This window comes from Triturus cristatus, chromosome 12, assembly GCF_964204655.1.
Source record: "Triturus cristatus chromosome 12, aTriCri1.1, whole genome shotgun sequence".
Taxonomy (NCBI): Eukaryota; Metazoa; Chordata; class Amphibia; order Caudata; family Salamandridae; genus Triturus; species Triturus cristatus.
Genome location: NC_140595.1, coordinates 663,721,966 through 663,744,224, shown reverse-complemented (window position 1 = coordinate 663,744,224; position 22,259 = coordinate 663,721,966). Strand labels below are relative to the sequence as shown.

At 42.4% G+C, this 22,259-nt stretch overlaps 14 non-coding genes across 14 annotated transcripts; 6 read left to right on the top strand and 8 right to left on the bottom strand.

The window, feature by feature from the left end:
* Positions 1-207: 207 nt before the first annotated feature.
* On the top strand, positions 208-302 carry TRNAI-UAU (transfer RNA isoleucine (anticodon UAU)). Its single transcript has 2 exons — positions 208-245; positions 267-302. It is a non-coding gene; the product is annotated as a tRNA-Ile (tRNA).
* Positions 303-2,124: 1,822 nt separating this feature from the next.
* On the bottom strand, positions 2,125-2,206 carry TRNAS-GCU (transfer RNA serine (anticodon GCU)). The gene has a single exon. It is a non-coding gene; the product is annotated as a tRNA-Ser (tRNA).
* A 2,322-nt stretch (positions 2,207-4,528) lies between these two features.
* Positions 4,529-4,610, bottom strand: TRNAS-GCU (transfer RNA serine (anticodon GCU)). The gene has a single exon. It is a non-coding gene; the product is annotated as a tRNA-Ser (tRNA).
* A 2,322-nt stretch (positions 4,611-6,932) lies between these two features.
* On the bottom strand, positions 6,933-7,014 carry TRNAS-GCU (transfer RNA serine (anticodon GCU)). Its single transcript has one exon. It is a non-coding gene; the product is annotated as a tRNA-Ser (tRNA).
* A 2,322-nt stretch (positions 7,015-9,336) lies between these two features.
* On the bottom strand, positions 9,337-9,418 carry TRNAS-GCU (transfer RNA serine (anticodon GCU)). The gene has a single exon. It is a non-coding gene; the product is annotated as a tRNA-Ser (tRNA).
* Positions 9,419-9,837: 419 nt separating this feature from the next.
* On the top strand, positions 9,838-9,932 carry TRNAI-UAU (transfer RNA isoleucine (anticodon UAU)). The gene is made up of 2 exons: positions 9,838-9,875; positions 9,897-9,932. It is a non-coding gene; the product is annotated as a tRNA-Ile (tRNA).
* A 1,815-nt stretch (positions 9,933-11,747) lies between these two features.
* Positions 11,748-11,829, bottom strand: TRNAS-GCU (transfer RNA serine (anticodon GCU)). The gene has a single exon. It is a non-coding gene; the product is annotated as a tRNA-Ser (tRNA).
* Positions 11,830-12,243: 414 nt separating this feature from the next.
* TRNAI-UAU (transfer RNA isoleucine (anticodon UAU)) lies at positions 12,244-12,338 on the top strand. The gene is made up of 2 exons: positions 12,244-12,281; positions 12,303-12,338. It is a non-coding gene; the product is annotated as a tRNA-Ile (tRNA).
* Positions 12,339-16,867: 4,529 nt separating this feature from the next.
* Positions 16,868-16,962, top strand: TRNAI-UAU (transfer RNA isoleucine (anticodon UAU)). Its single transcript has 2 exons — positions 16,868-16,905; positions 16,927-16,962. It is a non-coding gene; the product is annotated as a tRNA-Ile (tRNA).
* A 1,162-nt stretch (positions 16,963-18,124) lies between these two features.
* Positions 18,125-18,196, bottom strand: TRNAT-UGU (transfer RNA threonine (anticodon UGU)). Its single transcript has one exon. It is a non-coding gene; the product is annotated as a tRNA-Thr (tRNA).
* Positions 18,197-18,783: 587 nt separating this feature from the next.
* Positions 18,784-18,865, bottom strand: TRNAS-GCU (transfer RNA serine (anticodon GCU)). Its single transcript has one exon. It is a non-coding gene; the product is annotated as a tRNA-Ser (tRNA).
* A 413-nt stretch (positions 18,866-19,278) lies between these two features.
* Positions 19,279-19,373, top strand: TRNAI-UAU (transfer RNA isoleucine (anticodon UAU)). Its single transcript has 2 exons — positions 19,279-19,316; positions 19,338-19,373. It is a non-coding gene; the product is annotated as a tRNA-Ile (tRNA).
* A 1,149-nt stretch (positions 19,374-20,522) lies between these two features.
* On the bottom strand, positions 20,523-20,594 carry TRNAT-UGU (transfer RNA threonine (anticodon UGU)). The gene has a single exon. It is a non-coding gene; the product is annotated as a tRNA-Thr (tRNA).
* Positions 20,595-21,678: 1,084 nt separating this feature from the next.
* On the top strand, positions 21,679-21,773 carry TRNAI-UAU (transfer RNA isoleucine (anticodon UAU)). Its single transcript has 2 exons — positions 21,679-21,716; positions 21,738-21,773. It is a non-coding gene; the product is annotated as a tRNA-Ile (tRNA).
* The last annotated feature ends 486 nt before the right edge of the window (positions 21,774-22,259 follow it).

Here is a 22,259-nt window from a genome sequence, read left to right as displayed (position 1 = left end):
CAGAACTGTCAAGATATAATTCTATGGGGTTTTGAATAGACAGAGCATATGTTATAGGACAATTATAGAATCTAAGGACTGTATTTTTAATAGTCATGATAACATGCTAGCATGTGAGTCGATCTTGCACAGTGAATGATGGAGCAGTGTCTGTCATCTACTTGGTCAGCTGTAGATGGCTCACCTGGGGAGATGTGAAAAGAGAGAGCTCCAGTGGCGCAATCGGTTAGCGCGCGGTACTTATACAGCAGTACTTGCACTGAGCCATGCCGAGGTTGTGAGTTCGAGCCTCACCTGGAGCAGCCGTGTTGTTTTCATAAACCATTTCACAAAAAGTAAAGTTTAAACTCAGAGTATGGACGGCCCTTGCTAGAGAGTCTTTACTTCTTATAGGATCTACGTGTCCTACTCCTCTGGGTGCCAAATATCACATATCCTACGCGATGCTCAGTTTAAACATTCCATGATGTGCCTTCTTGCATTTCATGCAAACACCACATCAGTGCATTTAAAAATACATTTGTAGAATAATAAATATGATGAAAACAGTGTTCTCACATGATAACCATAAACTGAAGAGCTGCAAAAAATGCTGTATCAGCTACTTACAATAAAAGGTGACTCGAAAAAACTAGCAAAAGAAGAGCATCATCATATTAAAGGTTCTATTCACCATCTTGAGTTGCACCATAGCAGCTTATGGTGCTTTTCTGCTCAGAGTGTGCCTCCAATCCCACATTCATTTTTAATTTATTTGCAATTTAAAAAACAACAATTACTGCTCGAAGTTCACTTTTCAAAACCATTCAACCTATTAAATGTATTTCTCTAACCTATGAATGTGGTCCATGTTCACTTTTCCTCATCTTCATCTCGATACTCCTTTCCCAGAAACCAGGTTCACTTCTTCATTCAACCCACCCATCCAAGGTCACCAAATCTTTGAAGCACAAGTCTGCCTATTCTCCCTTTCTCTCTATGTACAAGATACCTTGTATCATTTGAATGGACAGCAGGAGAGAAGGATATTTATGGTGAGTGGGGGTGGGGTTTTGAGGAGTAACCTCATTTGCCTAAGAGCCGGGGTATCTGGGAAAAAAAGTATTTTATGGGGGAAGAATTTCACATCTCCTTGGTGAAATTTGTAGGGCCTTATAACATCCTTTCTGTGGATGCAGATTCAGTCGGAACAGAGGTCCTAGTCCTCGCTCTGCCTTTCAAAGGAACTGTAAATATGCATGGCTTATTTGGCTTTGCCCGGCAGGGTGAGAATGGCGTTTGTCAGGCGTTCGTCAGGCGATCGGAAGGGGTGAGGCAATAATTTATAATTCAATGATCTTCATGATATTTTCTTGATAATATGAAAGCAGGAAAGGGAAGCTTGGCAATACGCAATCCTAAAGCAAGGTGTGACTCCAGGGAAGAATGACTTGAAAACAACATACAGAAAGACTCATGTAAAAAGGCCCTGATGAGGCTTGAACTCATGACCCCTGGTTTACAAGACCAGTGCTCTGCCACTGAGATACAAGGCCAGTCTGCACGCAGGATGTAAATTGCAACATGTATTCTTACTGAGGTATGAATATATCTATGATTTTGAGACTCTGTATGGAAATGTAGTTGCATATGAATGTCCACGTGCGCGCACACATTGAAGACCATGCTTAAGGCACTTTTCTTGGAAGTATGAAAAACTACATTTTCATATGAGAAAATAAGAGTTTTCACATTCAAGACCATACCGATAGCTCTAGTTAGTATGTCTGCAATCAGTGACATATAGAGAACCCACTTATTAGAAGTGATCTGTCTCTGTGGGGCAGACATATGTTAACAGTCATTAATTTGAGACGGCCTAAACTTTAGGAGTAAGAGCTGCTTTCTTATCAATCTATTTATCCAAACTGGTTAATAAGCCAGGAGTGAGTGAAAGGCAATCCTCTGGAAACTCCATAAAAGATCTAATTTCTATTACGCACAAAATACTTCACTTTATTTGACATATTTGTTAAAATGGAAGAGTCAGATGATCCCATCTAGCGGATCCTGGCTCTGTCTTGAAAGAGAGTGTAATTATACTACAAGAAATGCTGGCCATCAAAAGAGACTCTGATGGCTTTCCGACGAAGGTGGGATTCGAACCCACGCGTGCGGAGCACAATGGATTAGCAGTCCATCGCCTTAACCACTCGGCCACCTCGTCTGCCCTACAGCCCATCTGAAACCTTGCTTCACAAAAGGTACTGAAGTGTCAATATACTGTACCTAAAAAAGAAAAAAAACAGCTGAGGCAAGATCTCACATTCCACGTCTTCCCCCAATTAGGGACCTACATTTCATTTTTGGGACATTCTTACTATGTGCTAATTACAAATATTCATAAGATTCCCCTAGACTTTGTCAGAACTGTCAAGATATAATTCTATGGGGTTTTGAATAGACAGAGCATATGTTATAGGACAATTATAGAATCTATTCCGTTTGGACTGTATTTTTAATAGTCATGATAACATGCTAGCATGTGAGTCGATCTTGCACAGTGAATGATGGAGCAGTGTCTGTCATCTACTTGGTCAGCTGTAGATGGCTCACCTGGGGAGATGTGAAAAGAGAGAGCTCCAGTGGCGCAATCGGTTAGCGCGTGGTACTTGTACAGCAGTACTTGCACTGAGCCATGCCGAGGTTGTGAGTTCGAGCCTCACCTGGAGCAGCCGTGTTGTTTTTCATAAACCATTTCACAAAAAGTAAAGTTTAAACTCAGAGTATGGACGGCCCTTGCTAGAGAGTCTTTACTTCTTATAGGATCTACGTGTCCTACTCCTCTGGGTGCCAAATATCACATATCCTACGCGATGCTCAGTTTAAACATTCCATGATGTGCCATCTTGCATTTCATGCAAACACCACATCAGTGCATTTAAAAATACATTTGTAGAATAATAAATATGATGAAAACAGTGTTCTCACATGATAACCATAAACTGAAGAGCTGCAAAAAATGCTGTATCAGCTACTTACAATAAAAGGTGACTCGAAAAAACTAGCAAAAGAAGAGCATCATCATATTAAAGGTTCTATTCACCATCTTGAGTTGCACCATAGCAGCTTATGGTGCTTTTCTGCTCAGAGTGTGCCTCCAATCCCACATTCATTTTTAATTTCTTTGCAATTTAAAAAACAACAATTACTGCTCGAAGTTCACTTTTCAAAACCATTCAACCTATTAAATGTATTTCTCTAACCTATGAATGTGGTCCATGTTCACTTTTCCTCATCTTCATCTCGATACTCCTTTCCCAGAAACCAGGTTCACTTCTTCATTCAACCCACCCATCCAAGGTCACCAAATCTTTGAAGCAAGTCTGCCTATTCTCCCTTTCTCTCTATGTACAAGATACCTTGTATCATTTGAATGGACAGCAGGAGAGAAGGATATTTAGTGGGGGTGGGGTTTTGAGGAGTAACCTCATTTGCCTAAGAGCCGGGGTATCTGGGAAAAAAAGTATTTTATGGGGGAAGAATTTCACATCTCCTTGGTGAAATTTGTAGGGCCTTATAACATCCTTTCTGTGGATGCAGATTCAGTCGGAACAGAGGTCCTAGTCCTCGCTCTGCCTTTCAAAGGAACTGTAAATATGCATGGCTTATTTGGCTTTGCCCGGCAGGGTGAGAATGGCGTTTGTCAGGCGTTCGTCAGGCGATCGGAAGGGGTGAGGCAATAATTTATAATTCAATGATCTTCATGATATTTTCTTGATAATATGAAAGCAGGAAAGGGAAGCTTGGCAATAAGCAATCCTAAAGCAAGGTGTGACTCCAGGGAAGAATGACTTGAAAACAACATACAGAAAGACTCATGTAAAAAGGCCCTGATGAGGCTTGAACTCATGACCCCTGGTTTACAAGACCAGTGCTCTGCCACTGAGATACAAGGCCAGTCTGCACGCAGGATGTAAATTGCAACATGTATTCTTACTGAGGTATGAATATATCTATGATTTTGAGACTCTGTATGGAAATGTAGTTGCATATGAATGTCCACGTGCGCGCACACATTGAAGACCATGCTTAAGGCACTTTTCTTGGAAGTATGAAAAACTACATTTTCATATGAGAAAATAAGAGTTTTCACATTCAAGACCATACCGATAGCTCTAGTTAGTATGTCTGCAATCAGTGACATATAGAGAACCCACTTATTAGAAGTGATCTGTCTCTGTGGGGCAGACATATGTTAACAGTCATTAATTTGAGACGGCCTAAACTTTAGGAGTAAGAGCTGCTTTCTTATCAATCTATTTATCCAAACTGGTTAATAAGCCAGGAGTGAGTGAAAGGCAATCCTCTGGAAACTCCATAAAAGATCTAATTTCTATTACGCACAAAATACTTCACTTTATTTGACATATTTGTTAAAATGGAAGAGTCAGATGATCCCATCTAGCGGATCCTGGCTCTGTCTTGAAAGAGAGTGTAATTATACTACAAGAAATGCTGGCCATCAAAAGAGACTCTGATGGCTTTCCGACGAAGGTGGGATTCGAACCCACGCGTGCAGAGCACAATGGATTAGCAGTCCATCGCCTTAACCACTCGGCCACCTCGTCTGCCCTACAGCCCATCTGAAACCTTGCTTCACAAAAGGTACTGAAGTGTCAATATACTGTACCTAAAAAAGAAAAAAAACAGCTGAGGCAAGATCTCACATTCCACGTCTTCCCCCAATTAGGGACCTACATTTCATTTTTGGGACATTCTTACTATGTGCTAATTACAAATATTCATAACATTCCCCTAGACTTTGTCAGAACTGTCAAGATATAATTCTATGGGGTTTTGAATAGACAGAGCATATGTTATAGGACAATTATAGAATCTATTCCGTTTGGACTGTATTTTTAATAGTCATGATAACATGCTAGCATGTGAGTCGATCTTGCACAGTGAATGATGGAGCAGTGTCTGTCATCTACTTGGTCAGCTGTAGATGGCTCACCTGGGGAGATGTGAAAAGAGAGAGCTCCAGTGGCGCAATCGGTTAGCGCGTGGTACTTGTACAGCAGTACTTGCACTGAGCCATGCCGAGGTTGTGAGTTCGAGCCTCACCTGGAGCAGCCGTGTTGTTTTTCATAAACCATTTCACAAAAAGTAAAGTTTAAACTCAGAGTATGGACGGCCCTTGCTAGAGAGTCTTTACTTCTTATAGGATCTACGTGTCCTACTCCTCTGGGTGCCAAATATCACATATCCTACGCGATGCTCAGTTTAAACATTCCATGATGTGCCATCTTGCATTTCATGCAAACACCACATCAGTGCATTTAAAAATACATTTGTAGAATAATAAATATGATGAAAACAGTGTTCTCACATGATAACCATAAACTGAAGAGCTGCAAAAAATGCTGTATCAGCTACTTACAATAAAAGGTGACTCGAAAAAACTAGCAAAAGAAGAGCATCATCATATTAAAGGTTCTATTCACCATCTTGAGTTGCACCATAGCAGCTTATGGTGCTTTTCTGCTCAGAGTGTGCCTCCAATCCCACATTCATTTTTAATTTCTTTGCAATTTAAAAAACAACAATTACTGCTCGAAGTTCACTTTTCAAAACCATTCAACCTATTAAATGTATTTCTCTAACCTATGAATGTGGTCCATGTTCACTTTTCCTCATCTTCATCTCGATACTCCTTTCCCAGAAACCAGGTTCACTTCTTCATTCAACCCACCCATCCAAGGTCACCAAATCTTTGAAGCAAGTCTGCCTATTCTCCCTTTCTCTCTATGTACAAGATACCTTGTATCATTTGAATGGACAGCAGGAGAGAAGGATATTTAGTGGGGGTGGGGTTTTGAGGAGTAACCTCATTTGCCTAAGAGCCGGGGTATCTGGGAAAAAAAGTATTTTATGGGGGAAGAATTTCACATCTCCTTGGTGAAATTTGTAGGGCCTTATAACATCCTTTCTGTGGATGCAGATTCAGTCGGAACAGAGGTCCTAGTCCTCGCTCTGCCTTTCAAAGGAACTGTAAATATGCATGGCTTATTTGGCTTTGCCCGGCAGGGTGAGAATGGCGTTTGTCAGGCGTTCGTCAGGCGATCGGAAGGGGTGAGGCAATAATTTATAATTCAATGATCTTCATGATATTTTCTTGATAATATGAAAGCAGGAAAGGGAAGCTTGGCAATAAGCAATCCTAAAGCAAGGTGTGACTCCAGGGAAGAATGACTTGAAAACAACATACAGAAAGACTCATGTAAAAAGGCCCTGATGAGGCTTGAACTCATGACCCCTGGTTTACAAGACCAGTGCTCTGCCACTGAGATACAAGGCCAGTCTGCACGCAGGATGTAAATTGCAACATGTATTCTTACTGAGGTATGAATATATCTATGATTTTGAGACTCTGTATGGAAATGTAGTTGCATATGAATGTCCACGTGCGCGCACACATTGAAGACCATGCTTAAGGCACTTTTCTTGGAAGTATGAAAAACTACATTTTCATATGAGAAAATAAGAGTTTTCACATTCAAGACCATACCGATAGCTCTAGTTAGTATGTCTGCAATCAGTGACATATAGAGAACCCACTTATTAGAAGTGATCTGTCTCTGTGGGGCAGACATATGTTAACAGTCATTAATTTGAGACGGCCTAAACTTTAGGAGTAAGAGCTGCTTTCTTATCAATCTATTTATCCAAACTGGTTAATAAGCCAGGAGTGAGTGAAAGGCAATCCTCTGGAAACTCCATAAAAGATCTAATTTCTATTACGCACAAAATACTTCACTTTATTTGACATATTTGTTAAAATGGAAGAGTCAGATGATCCCATCTAGCGGATCCTGGCTCTGTCTTGAAAGAGAGTGTAATTATACTACAAGAAATGCTGGCCATCAAAAGAGACTCTGATGGCTTTCCGACGAAGGTGGGATTCGAACCCACGCGTGCAGAGCACAATGGATTAGCAGTCCATCGCCTTAACCACTCGGCCACCTCGTCTGCCCTACAGCCCATCTGAAACCTTGCTTCACAAAAGGTACTGAAGTGTCAATATACTGTACCTAAAAAAGAAAAAAAACAGCTGAGGCAAGATCTCACATTCCACGTCTTCCCCCAATTAGGGACCTACATTTCATTTTTGGGACATTCTTACTATGTGCTAATTACAAATATTCATAAGATTCCCCTAGACTTTGTCAGAACTGTCAAGATATAATTCTATGGGGTTTTGAATAGACAGAGCATATGTTATAGGACAATTATAGAATCTATTCCGTTTGGACTGTATTTTTAATAGTCATGATAACATGCTAGCATGTGAGTCGATCTTGCACAGTGAATGATGGAGCAGTGTCTGTCATCTACTTGGTCAGCTGTAGATGGCTCACCTGGGGAGATGTGACAAGAGAGAGCTCCAGTGGCGCAATCGGTTAGCGCGTGGTACTTGTACAGCAGTACTTGCACTGAGCCATGCCGAGGTTGTGAGTTCGAGCCTCACCTGGAGCAGCCGTGTTGTTTTTCATAAACCATTTCACAAAAAGTAAAGTTTAAACTCAGAGTATGGACGGCCCTTGCTAGAGAGTCTTTACTTCTTATAGGATCTACGTGTCCTACTCCTCTGGGTGCCAAATATCACATATCCTACGCGATGCTCAGTTTAAACATTCCATGATGTGCCATCTTGCATTTCATGCAAACACCACATCAGTGCATTTAAAAATACATTTGTAGAATAATAAATATGATGAAAACAGTGTTCTCACATGATAACCATAAACTGAAGAGCTGCAAAAAATGCTGTATCAGCTACTTACAATAAAAGGTGACTCGAAAAAACTAGCAAAAGAAGAGCATCATCATATTAAAGGTTCTATTCACCATCTTGAGTTGCACCATAGCAGCTTATGGTGCTTTTCTGCTCAGAGTGTGCCTCCAATCCCACATTCATTTTTAATTTCTTTGCAATTTAAAAAACAACAATTACTGCTCGAAGTTCACTTTTCAAAACCATTCAACCTATTAAATGTATTTCTCTAACCTATGAATGTGGTCCATGTTCACTTTTCCTCATCTTCATCTCGATACTCCTTTCCCAGAAACCAGGTTCACTTCTTCATTCAACCCACCCATCCAAGGTCACCAAATCTTTGAAGCAAGTCTGCCTATTCTCCCTTTCTCTCTATGTACAAGATACCTTGTATCATTTGAATGGACAGCAGGAGAGAAGGATATTTAGTGGGGGTGGGGTTTTGAGGAGTAACCTCATTTGCCTAAGAGCCGGGGTATCTGGGAAAAAAAGTATTTTATGGGGGAAGAATTTCACATCTCCTTGGTGAAATTTGTAGGGCCTTATAACATCCTTTCTGTGGATGCAGATTCAGTCGGAACAGAGGTCCTAGTCCTCGTTCTGCCTTTCAAAGGAACTGTAAATATGCATGGCTTATTTGGCTTTGCCCGGCAGGGTGAGAATGGCGTTTGTCAGGCGTTCGTCAGGCGATCGGAAGGGGTGAGGCAATAATTTATAATTCAATGATCTTCTTGATATTTTCTTGATAATATGAAAGCAGGAAAGGGAAGCTTGGCAATAAGCAATCCTAAAGCAAGGTGTGACTCCAGGGAAGAATGACTTGAAAACAACATTCAGAAAGACTCATGTAAAAAGGCCCTGATGAGGCTTGAACTCATGACCCCTGGTTTACAAGACCAGTGCTCTGCAACTGAGCTACAAGGCCAGCCTGCACGCAGGATGTAAATTGCAACATGTATTCTTACTGAGGTATGAATATATCTATGATTTTGAGACTCTGTATGGAAACGTAGTTGCATATGAATGTCCACGTGCGCGCACACATTGAAGACCATGCTTAAGGCACTTTTCTTGGAAGTATGAAAAACTACATTTTCATATGAGAAAATAAGAGTTTTCACATTCAAGACCATACCGATAGCTCTAGTTAGTATGTCTGCAATCAGTGACATATAGAGAACCCACTTATTAGAAGTGATCTGTCTCTGTGGGGCAGACATATGTTAACAGTCATTCATTTGAGACGGCCTAAACTTTAGGAGTAAGAGCTGCTTTCTTATCAATCTATTTATCCAAACTGGTTAATAAGCCAGGAGTGAGTGAAAGGCAATCCTCTGGAAACTCCATGAAAGATCTAATTTCTATTACGCACAAAATACTTCACTTTATTTGACATATTTGTTAAAATGGAACAGTCAGATGATCCCATCTAGCGGATCCTGGCTCTGTCTTGAAAGAGAGTGTAATTATACTACAAGAAATGCTGGCCATCAAAAGAGACTCTGATGGCTTTCCGACGAAGGTGGGATTCGAACCCACGCGTGCAGAGCACAATGGATTAGCAGTCCATCGCCTTAACCACTCGGCCACCTCGTCTGCCCTACAGCCCCATCTGAAACCTTGCTTCACAACACAAAAGGTACTGAAGTGTCAATATACTGTACCTAAAAAAGAAAAAAAAACAGCTGAGGCAAGATCTCACATTCCACGTCTTCCCCCAATTAGGGACCTACATTTCATTTTTGGGAAATTCTTACTATGTGCTAATTACAAATATTCATAAGATTCCCCTAGACTTTGTCAGAACTGTCAAGATATAATTCTATGGGGTTTTGAATAAACAGAGCATATGTTATAGGACAATTATAGAATCTATTCCGTTTGGACTGTATTTTTAATAGTCATGATAACATGCTAGCATGTGAGTCGATCTTGCACAGTGAATGATGGAGCAGTGTCTGTCATCTACTTGGTCAGCTGTAGATGGCTCACCTGGGGAGATGTGAAAAGAGAGAGCTCCAGTGGCGCAATCGGTTAGCGCGCGGTACTTATACAGCAGTACTTGCACTGAGCCATGCCGAGGTTGTGAGTTCGAGCCTCACCTGGAGCAGCCGTGTTGTTTTTCATAAACCATTTCACAAAAAGTAAAGTTTAAACTCAGAGTAAGGACGGCCCTTGCTAGAGAGTCTTTACTTCTTATAGGATCTACGTGTCCTACTCCTCTGGGTGCCAAATATCACATATCCTACGCGATGCTCAGTTTAAACATTCCATGATGTGCCATCTTGCATTTCATGCAAACACCACATCAGTGCATTTAAAAATACATTTGTAGAATAATAAATATGATGAAAACAGTGTTCTCACATGATAACCATAAACTGAAGAGCTGCAAAAAATGCTGTATCAGCTACTTACAATAAAAGCTGAATCGAAAAAACTAGCAAAAGAAGAGCATCATCATATTAAAGGTTCTATTCACCATCTTGAGTTGCACCATAGCAGCTTATGGTGCTTTTCTGCTCAGAGTGTGCCTCCAATCCCACATTCATTTTTAATTTCTTTGCAATTTAAAAAACAACAATTACTGCTCGAAGTTCACTTTTCAAAACCATTCAACCTATTAAATGTATTTCTCTAACCTATGAATGTGGTCCATGTTCACTTTTCCTCATCTTCATCTCGATACTCCTTTCCCAGAAACCAGGTTCACTTCTTCATTCAACCCACCCATCCAAGGTCACCAAATCTTTGAAGCAAGTCTGCCTATTCTCCCTTTCTCTCTATGTACAAGATACCTTGTATCATTTGAATGGACAGCAGGAGAGAAGGATATTTAGTGGGGGTGGGGTTTTGAGGAGTAACCTCATTTGCCTAAGAGCCGGGGTATCTGGGAAAAAAAGTATTTTATGGGGGAAGAATTTCACATCTCCTTGGTGAAATTTGTAGGGCCTTATAACTTCCTTTCTGTGGATGCAGATTCAGTCGGAACAGAGGTCCTAGTCCTCGTTCTGCCTTTCAAAGGAACTGTAAATATGCATGGCTTATTTGGCTTTGCCCGGCAGGGTGAGAATGGCGTTTGTCAGGCGTTCGTCAGGCGATCGGAAGGGGTGAGGCAATAATTTATAATTCAATGATCTTCTTGATATTTTCTTGATAATATGAAAGCAGGAAAGGGAAGCTTGGCAATAAGCAATCCTAAAGCAAGGTGTGACTCCAGGGAAGAATGACTTGAAAACAACATACAGAAAGACTCATGTAAAAAGGCCCTGATGAGGCTTGAACTCGTGACCCCTGGTTTACAAGACCAGTGCTCTGCAACTGAGCTACAATGCCAGTCTGCACGCAGGATGTAAATTGCAACATGTATTCTTACTGAGGTATGAATATATCTATGATTTTGAGACTCTGTATGGAAACGTAGTTGCATATGAATGTCCACGTGCGCGCACACATTGAAGACCATGCTTAAGGCACTTTTCTTGGAAGTATGAAAAACGACATTTTCATATGAGAAAATAAGAGTTTTCACATTCAAGACCATACCGATAGCTCTAGTTAGTATGTCTGCAATCAGTGACATATAGAGAACCCACTTATTAGAAGTGATCTGTCTCTGTGGGGCAGACATATGTTAACAGTCATTCATTTGAGACGGCCTAAACTTTAGGAGTAAGAGCTGCTTTCTTATCAATCTATTTATCCAAACTGGTTAATAAGCCAGGAGTGAGTGAAAGGCAATCCTCTGGAAACTCCATGAAAGATCTAATTTCTATTACGCACAAAATACTTCACTTTATTTGACATATTTGTTAAAATGGAACAGTCAGATGATCCCATCTAGCGGATCCTGGCTCTGTCTTGAAAGAGAGTGTAATTATACTACAAGAAATGCTGGCCATCAAAAGAGACTCTGATGGCTTTCCGACGAAGGTGGGATTCGAACCCACGCGTGCAGAGCACAATGGATTAGCAGTCCATCGCCTTAACCACTCGGCCACCTCGTCTGCCCTACAGCCCCATCTGAAACCTTGCTTCACAAAAGGTACTGAAGTGTCAATATACTGTACCTAAAAAAGAAAAAAAAACAGCTGAGGCAAGATCTCACATTCCACGTCTTCCCCCAATTAGGGACCTACATTTCATTTTTGGGAAATTCTTACTATGTGCTAATTACAAATATTCATAAGATTCCCCTAGACTTTGTCAGAACTGTCAAGATATAATTCTATGGGGTTTTGAATAGACAGAGCATATGTTATAGGACAATTATAGAATCTATTCCGTTTGGACTGTATTTTTAATAGTCATGATAACATGCTAGCATGTGAGTCGATCTTGCACAGTGAATGATGGAGCAGTGTCTGTCATCTACTTGGTCAGCTGTAGATGGCTCACCTGGGGAGATGTGAAAAGAGAGAGCTCCAGTGGCGCAATCGGTTAGCGCGCGGTACTTATACAGCAGTACTTGCACTGAGCCATGCCGAGGTTGTGAGTTCGAGCCTCACCTGGAGCAGCCGTGTTGTTTTTCATAAACCATTTCACAAAAAGTAAAGTTTAAACTCAGAGTATGGACGGCCCTTGCTAGAGAGTCTTTACTTCTTATAGGATCTACGTGTCCTACTCCTCTGGGTGCCAAATATCACATATCCTACGCGATGCTCAGTTTAAACATTCCATGATGTGCCATCTTGCATTTCATGCAAACACCACATCAGTGCATTTAAAAATACATTTGTAGAATAATAAATATGATGAAAACAGTGTTCTCACATGATAACCATAAACTGAAGAGCTGCAAAAAATGCTGTATCAGCTACTTACAATAAAAGGTGACTCGAAAAAACTAGCAAAAGAAGAGCATCATCATATTAAAGGTTCTATTCACCATCTTGAGTTGCACCATAGCAGCTTATGGTGCTTTTCTGCTCAGAGTGTGCCTCCAATCCCACATTCATTTTTAATTTCTTTGCAATTTAAAAAACAACAATTACTGCTCGAAGTTCACTTTTCAAAACCATTCAACCTATTAAATGTATTTCTCTAACCTATGAATGTGGTCCATGTTCACTTTTCCTCATCTTCATCTCGATACTCCTTTCCCAGAAACCAGGTTCACTTCTTCATTCAACCCACCCATCCAAGGTCACCAAATCTTTGAAGCAAGTCTGCCTATTCTCCCTTTCTCTCTATGTACAAGATACCTTGCATCATTTGAATGGACAGCAGGAGAGAAGGATATTTATGGTGAGTGGGGGTGGGGTTTTGAGGAGTAACCTCATTTGCCTAAGAGCCGGGGTATCTGGGAAAAAAAGTATTTTATGGGGGAAGAATTTCACATCTCCTTGGTGAAATTTGTAGGGCCTTATAACATCCTTTCTGTGGATGCAGATTCAGTCGGAACAGAGGTCCTAGTCCTCGTTCTGCCTTTCAAAGGAACTGTAAATATGCATGGCTTATTTGGCTTTGCCCGGCAGGGTGAGAATGGCGTTTGTCAGGCGTTCGTCAGGCGATCGGAAGGGGTGAGGCAATAATTTATAATTCAATGATCTTCATGATATTTTCTTGATAATATGAAAGCAGGAAAGGGAAGCTTGGCAATAAGCAATCCTAAAGCAAGGTGTGACTCCAGGGAAGAATGACTTGAAAACAACATACAGAAAGACTCATGTAAAAAGGCCCTGATGGGGGGGGGAGGAGCCAAGATGGCGACCGGAGCGGACGCTTGAGCGCCCGGCTCCGTCGGTCCGTGGCCTCGGACTACTATCCTGATGCCCATCCTCGCCGATTCTCGAGGTGCACCGTGTGCGAAGACGCGCTGACCGCGCTGCTGCTTTCCCGGAGTCTCAACCCGCCCGGATGCCCGAGTTCTGGGTGTTTTTGTCCTCGGCACTGACACCCTGCGCCCTTACGGCCTTTGCCGGCCTCCTGGAAGCTCCGCAGTTACCGGACCAGCTAGCGCTGACCTGAGCCCCGCGGTCCCGATCTCGCCTCGCACCATGGATCGTTGCCGGATGAGCCCGGGGAGAGACGGCCGGACACCTTCTGCACCCTGTGCCTGACGGGCTGGAGCTCTGGGGTGGGCCCCGGTGCGGTGAGTCTCCTGCCCCGCTCTGAGGACCGAGCTGTGGGGGGCTGCTGCCCCCTTTGCCTATTGCCTAGCCAGCGGCGAGGGGGACCGGCGAGAAGATAAGCGGCTGTCGGCCTTTCCTGTTGCGGCGTAGACCTGAGGGGAATTGACCCCTTGCCACGACCCCCCCCCCCCCTGGCCACTGCACCGTATAGCGGCAAAACATGGCGTTGAGTGCCTGCTCGCGGCTGGGGGGTGATACTCCGGTCTCGCCCGCTGCCCACTTCGCCCTCCCTCTTCCGGACACCAGCTCCACAGTGCCGTCCCGGATTGCTGCCGATGTTGGGGCCCAGCTCCCGCTGACATGCGGCTCCGTTCTGGCTGTCCTGCGGGACTTTCAACTACAGATGTGCGCTGGCCTGCAGGCGCTGAGTGAGAGGTTTGACCCCATACTGTCGGCCGCGGGCCGTGAGCGCACTGTTTGCCATCCACAGGGCGTGGGTCCTCCGGTGCTCTTGTCCTCTTGCGGGGACGCAGCGGCGGTGTGTGATTGTGCTACACTGGTGCCTTCATTTAGCGCTCCCGGCGCCCAGGGTCCACCGCTCTCCACCTCAACTGCGGATACTTTGTCCCCCTGGTCATGGCTGCCTACTTCATTGTTCCCTGCCTCACCGCGTCCGCGAGGCTATCCTGCTGAGCGATACCTAACGGCTTCGAGGGACCGTCCGCGGTGGCCCACTGCTGCCTTTTTGTGGAACTCCTGTACTTTACTTGCCAGGTTTGGATTTTCTGTGGTGCAACGAGGGACCTCAATCGATGGTCGGCGGCCATTTCGTGATCCTACTTCACCATCCTCTCACAAGCGGCCATCTTGTCTTTGTCTGCCCGGGACACGGGGCCTTCACGCAGGAGCTGGTTTAATCCCAAGCCCGCGATCGGGCCAGGGCTAGACTGACTTCTATCGCTATGGTTTATGGACGGGCTGGCCTGGGACTGGGACTGTATGTATGTTTTGCGCGCACTCGTCGCGACTTGTATCCCTTGCTTAAACTGTGGTGCCATGGTATCTTTGCATGCCGTTTTTTGGCGTAGAGGGCTCTCGGTGTGTGGGGGCCATAACTGGCTGATGGTTCGGGGCGCTCTGGTGTCTAGTGGGCTCCTCCCCACCTTCTTTTCTGTTTTCTTCCCTTCTTTACTCTGTTCCTACTTTCTCTCTTCTCTATATTTCGGGTTCATTGGGCGACAGGCACTATGCTGGGGGGGGGGTAGGCCGTAGCCTCCGCATTGGTGTAGGGTGGGGGGGTAATACTCTGTTCTCAATTAGTTCTATGGGCCTTTCTTCTTTTATGTCTCTGTGCTCTACTTTCTTCGATTCGGGGTCCGGGTGTGGGGTGGATCGAGTGTGGGCGGCTCTGGAGGGGCGCGTACTTGCTCATGTGACTATCCTGATATATCTCTGCACCACCTCACTGATTGAGATTTTACTCCCATTATTGTTCTTACTGATGTTGCTGCTCGCCCGTGTGGTGGAGCTATCTTGCGGACTCGAATCTACTTTGCTCTTATCCTTCATTGACTTTTTTTTCTCTGATAAAATTATCAAAAAACTTAAAATTAACCTTCACCTCTCCTTCCCCGGGCTTCAAAGATATCTCCAGTATGTGACTCATAACCTGTTGTTAATCCTGACCATTGATGCACGGGGGCTGTAATGTGGGTATCAGTGCTTTACTGTATCGTGGCCGGCCTGACGGTTGTAGGCCCGTATTTGTTCTTTTAAGATGCACGAATAAAGGTTTTTAAAAAAAAAAAAAAAAAAAAGCCCTGATGAGGCTTGAACTCATGACCCCTGGTTTACAAGACCAGTGCTCTGCCACTGAGCTACAAGGCCAGTCTGCACGCAGGATGTAAATTGCAACATGTATTCTTACTGAGGTATGAATATATCTATGATTTTGAGACTCTGTATGGAAACGTAGTTGCATATGAATGTCCACGTGCGCGCACACATTGAAGACCATGCTTAAGGAACTTTTCTTGGAAGTAGGAAAAACTACATTTTCATATGAGAAAATAAGAGTTTTCACATTCAAGACCATACTGATAGCTCTAGTTAGTATGTCTGCAATCAGTGACATATAGAGAACCCACTTATTAGAAGTGATCTGTCTCTGTGGGGCAGACATATGTTAACAGTCATTCATTTGAGACGGCCTAAACTTTAGGAGTAAGAGCTGCTTTCTTATCAATCTATTTATCCAAACTGGTTAATAAGCCAGGAGTGAGTGAAAGGCAATCCTCTGGAAACTCCATGAAAGATCTAATTTCTATTACGCACAAAATACTTCACTTTATTTGACATATTTGTTAAAATGGAACAGTCAGATGATCCCATCTAGCGGATCCTGGCTCTGTCTTGAAAGAGAGTGTAATTATACTACAAGAAATGCTGGCCATCAAAAGAGACTCTGATGGCTTTCCGACGAAGGTGGGATTCGAACCCATGCGTGCAGAGCACAATGGATTAGCAGTCCATCGCCTTAACCACTCGGCCACCTCGTCTGCCCTACAGCCCCATCTGAAACCTTGCTTCGCAAAAGGTACTGAAGTGTCAATATACTGTACCTAAAAAAGAAAAAAAACAGCTGAGGCAAGATCTCACATTCCACGTCTTCCCCCAATTAGGGACCTACATTTCATTTTTGGGAAATTCTTACTATGTGCTAATTACAAATATTCATAAGATTCCCCTAGACTTTGTCAGAACTGTCAAGATATAATTCTATGGGGTTTTGAATAGACAGAGCATATGTTATAGGACAATTATAGAATCTATTCCGTTTGGACTGTATTTTTAATAGTCATGATAACATGCTAGCATGTGAGTCGATCTTGCACAGTGAATGATGGAGCAGTGTCTGTCATCTACTTGGTCAGCTGTAGATGGCTCACCTGGGGAGATGTGAAAAGAGAGAGCTCCAGTGGCGCAATCGGTTAGCGCGCGGTACTTATACAGCAGTACTTGCACTGAGCCATGCCGAGGTTGTGAGTTTGAGCCTCACCTGGAGCAGCCGTGTTGTTTTTCATAAACCATTTCACAAAAAGTAAAGTTTAAACTCAGAGTATGGACGGCCCTTGCTAGAGAGTCTTTACTTCTTATAGGATCTACGTGTCCTACTCCTCTGGGTGCCAAATATCACATATCCTACGCGATGCTCAGTTTAAACATTCCATGATGTGCCATCTTGCATTTCATGCAAACACCACATCAGTGCATTTAAAAATACATTTGTAGAATAATAAATATGATGAAAACAGTGTTCTCACATGATAACCATAAACTGAAGAGCTGCAAAAAATGCAGTATCAGCTACTTACAATAAAAGGTGACTCGAAAAAACTAGCAAAAGAAGAGCATCATCATATTAAAGGTTCTATTCACCATCTTGAGTTGCACCATAGCAGCTTATGGTGCTTTTCTGCTCAGAGTGTGCCTCCAATCCCACATTCATTTTTAATTTATTTGCAATTTAAAAAACAACAATTACTGCTCGAAGTTCACTTTTCAAAACCATTCAACCTATTAAATGTATTTCTCTAACCTATGAATGTGGTCCATGTTCACTTTTCCTCATCTTCATCTCGATACTCCTTTCCCAGAAACCAGGTTCACTTCTTCATTCAACCCACCCATCCAAGGTCACCAAATCTTTGAAGCACAAGTCTGCCTATTCTCCCTTTCTCTCTATGTACAAGATACCTTGTATCATTTGAATGGACAGCAGGAGAGAAGGATATTTATGGTGAGTGGGGGTGGGGTTTTGAGGAGTAACCTCATTTGCCTAAGAGCCGGGGTATCTGGGAAAAAAAGTATTTTATGGGGGAAGAATTTCACATCTCCTTGGTGAAATTTGTAGGGCCTTATAACATCCTTTCTGTGGATGCAGATTCAGTCGGAACAGAGGTCCTAGTCCTCGCTCTGCCTTTCAAAGGAACTGTAAATATGCATAGCTTATTTGGCTTTGCCCGGCAGGGTGAGAATGGCGTTTGTCAGGCGTTCGTCAGGCGATCGGAAGGGGTGAGGCAATAATTTATAATTCAATGATCTTCATGATATTTTCTTGATAATATGAAAGCAGGAAAGGGAAGCTTGGCAATAAGCAATCCTAAAGCAAGGTGTGACTCCAGGGAAGAATGACTTGAAAACAACATACAGAAAGACTCATGTAAAAAGGCCCTGATGAGGCTTGAACTCATGACCCCTGGTTTACAAGACCAGTGCTCTGCCACTGAGCTACAAGGCCAGTCTGCACGCAGGATGTAAATTGCAACATGTATTCTTACTGAGGTATGAATATATCTATGATTTTGAGACTCTGTATGGAAACGTAGTTGCATATGAATGTCCACGTGCGCGCACACATTGAAGACCATGCTTAAGGCACTTTTCTTGGAAGTATGAAAAACTACATTTTCATATGAGAAAATAAGAGTTTTCACATTCAAGACCATACCGATAGCTCTAGTTAGTATGTCTGCAATCAGTGACATATAGAGAACCCACTTATTAGAAGTGATCTGTCTCTCTGGGGCAGACATATGTTAACAGTCATTCATTTGAGACGGCCTAAACTTTAGGAGTAAGAGCTGCTTTCTTATCAATCTATTTATCCAAACTGGTTAATAAGCCAGGAGTGAGTGAAAGGCAATCCTCTGGAAACTCCATGAAAGATCTAATTTCTATTACGCACAAAATACTTCACTTTATTTGACATATTCGTTAAAATGGAACAGTCAGATGATCCCATCTAGCGGATCCTGGCTCTGTCTTGAAAGAGAGTGTAATTATACTACAAGAAATGCTGGCCATCAAAAGAGACTGATGGCTTTCCGACGAAGGTGGGATTCGAACCCACGCGTGCAGAGCACAATGGATTAGCAGTCCATCGCCTTAACCACTCGGCCACCTCGTCTGCCCTACAGCCCCATTTGAAACCTTGCTTCACAAAAGGTACTGAAGTGTCAATATACTCTACCTAAAAAAGAAAAAAAACAGCTGAGGCAAGATCTCACATTCCACGTCTTCCCCCAATTAGGGACCTACATTTCATTTTTGGGAAATTCTTACTATGTGCTAATTTCAAATATTCATAAGATTCCCCTAGACTTTGTCAGAACTGTCAAGATATAATTCTATGGGGTTTTGAATAGACAGAGCATATGTTATAGGACAATTATAGAATCTAGTCCGTTTGGACTGTATTTTTAATAGTCATGATAACATGCTAGCATGTGAGTCGATCTTGCACAGTGAATGATGGAGCAGTGTCTGTCATCTACTTGGTCAGCTGTAGATGGCTCACCTGGGGAGATGTGAAAAGAGAGAGCTCCAGTGGCGCAATCGGTTAGCGCGTGGTACTTATACAGCAGTACTTGCACTGAGCCATGCCGAGGTTGTGAGTTCGAGCCTCACCTGGAGCAGCTGTGTTGTTTTTCATAAACCATTTCACAAAAAGTAAAGTTTAAACTCAGAGTATGGACGGCCCTTGCTAGAGAGTCTTTACTTCTTATAGGATCTACGTGTCCTACTCCTCTGGGTGCCAAATATCACATGTCCTACGCGATGCTCAGTTTAAACATTCCATGATGTGCCATCTTGCATTTCATGCAAACACCACATCAGTGCATTTAAAAATACATTTGTAGAATAATAAATATGATGAAAACAGTGTTCTCACATGATAACCATAAACTGAAGAGCTGCAAAAAATGCTGTATCAGCTACTTACAATAAAAGGTGACTCGAAAAAACTAGCAAAAGAAGAGCATCATCATATTAAAGGTTCTATTCACCATCTTGAGTTGCACCATAGCAGCTTATGGTGCTTTTCTGCTCAGAGTGTGCCTCCAATCCCACATTCATTTTTAATTTCTTTGCAATTTAAAAAACAACAATTACTGCTCGAAGTTCACTTTTCAAAACCATTCAACCTATTAAATGTATTTCTCTAACCTATGAATGTGGTCCATGTTCACTTTTCCTCATCTTCATCTCGATACTCCTTTCCCAGAAACCAGGTTCACTTCTTCATTCAACCCACCCATCCAAGGTCACCAAATCTTTGAAGCAAGTCTGCCTATTCTCCCTTTCTCTCTATGTACAAGATACCTTGTATCATTTGAATGGACAGCAGGAGAGAAGGATATTTATGGTGAATGGGGGTGGGGTTTTGAGGAGTAACCTCATTTGCCTAAGAGCCGGGGTATCTGGGAAAAAAAGTATTTTATGGGGGAAGAATTTCACATCTCCTTGGTGAAATTTGTAGGGCCTTATAACATCCTTTCTGTGGATGCAGATTCAGTCGGAACAGAGGTCCTAGTCCTCGCTCTGCCTTTCAAAGGAACTGTAAATATGCATGGCTTATTTGGCTTTGCCCGGCAGGGTGAGAATGGCGTTCGTCAGGCGATCGGAAGGGGTGAGGCAATAATTTATAATTCAATGATCTTCATGATATTTTCTTGATAATATGAAAGCAGGAAAGGGAAGCTTGGCAATAAGCAATCCTAAAGCAAGGTGTGACTCCAGGGAAGAATGACTTGAAAACAACATACAGAAAGACTCATGTAAAAAGGCCCTGATGAGGCTTGAACTCATGACCCCTGGTTTACAAGACCAGTGCTCTGCCACTGAGCTACAAGGCCAGTCTGCACGCAGAATGTAAATTGCAACATGTATTCTTACTGAGGTATGAATATATCTATGATTTTGAGACTCTGTATGGAAACGTAGTTGCATATGAATGTCCACGTGCGCGCACACATTGAAGACCATGCTTAAGGCACTTTTCTTGGAAAAATGAAAAACTACATTTTCATATGAGAAAATAAGAGTTTTCACATTCAAGACCATACCGATAGCTCTAGTTAGTATGTCTGCAATCAGTGACATATAGAGAACCCACTTATTAGAAGTGATCTGTCTCTGTGGGGCAGACATATGTTAACAGTCATTCATTTGAGACGGCCTAAACTTTAGGAGTAAGAGCTGCTTTCTTATCAATCTATTTATCCAAACTGGTTAATAAGCCAGGAGTGAGTGAAAGGCAATCCTCTGGAAACTCCATGAAAGATCGAATTTCTATTACGCACAAAATACTTCACTTTATTTGACATATTTGTTAAAATGGAACAGTCAGATGATCCCATCTAGCGGATCCTGGCTCTGTCTTGAAAGAGAGTGTAATTATACTACAAGAAATGCTGGCCATCAAAAGAGACTCTGATGGCTTTCCGACGAAGGTGGGATTCGAACCCACGCGTGTAGAGCACAATGGATTAGCAGTCCATCGCCTTAACCACTCGGCCACCTCGTCTGCCCTACAACCCCATCTGAAACCTTGCTTCACAAAAGGTACTGAAGTGTCAATATACTGTACCTAAAAAAGAAAAAAAACAGCTGAGGCAAGATCTCACATTCCACGTCTTCCCCCAATTAGGGACCTACATTTCATTTTTGGGAAATTCTTACTATGTGCTAATTACAAATATTCATAAGATTCCCCTAGACTTTGTCAGAACTGTCAAGATATAATTCTATGGGGTTTTGAATAGACAGAGCATATGTTATAGGACAATTATAGAATCTATTCCGTTTGGACTGTATTTTTAATAGTCATGATAACATGCTAGCATGTGAGTCGATCTTGCACAGTGAATGATGGAGCAGTGTCTGTCATCTACTTGGTCAGCTGTAGATGGCTCACCTGGGGAGATGTGAAAAGAGAGAGCTCCAGTGGCGCAATCGGTTAGTGCGCGGTACTTATACAGCAGTACTTGCACTGAGCCATGCCGAGGTTGTGAGTTCGAGCCTCACCTGGAGCAGCCGTGTTGTTTTTCATAAACCATTTCACAAAAAGTAAAGTTTAAACTCAGAGTATGGACGGCCCTTGCTAGAGAGTATTTACTTCTTATAGGATCTACGTGTCCTACTCCTCTGGGTGCCAAATATCACATGTCCTACGCGATGCTCAGTTTAAACATTCCATGATGTGCCATCTTGCATTTCATGCAAACACCACATCAGTGCATTTAAAAATACATTTGTAGAATAATAAATATGATGAAAACAGTGTTCTCACATGATAACCATAAACTGAAGAGCTGCAAAAAATGCTGTATCAGCTACTTACAATAAAAGGTGACTCGAAAAAACTAGCAAAAGAAGAGCATCATCATATTAAAGGTTCTATTCACCATCTTGAGTTGCACCATAGCAGCTTATGGTGCTTTTCTGCTCAGAGTGTGCCTCCAATCCCACATTCATTTTTAATTTCTTTGCAATTTAAAAAACAACAATTACTGCTCGAA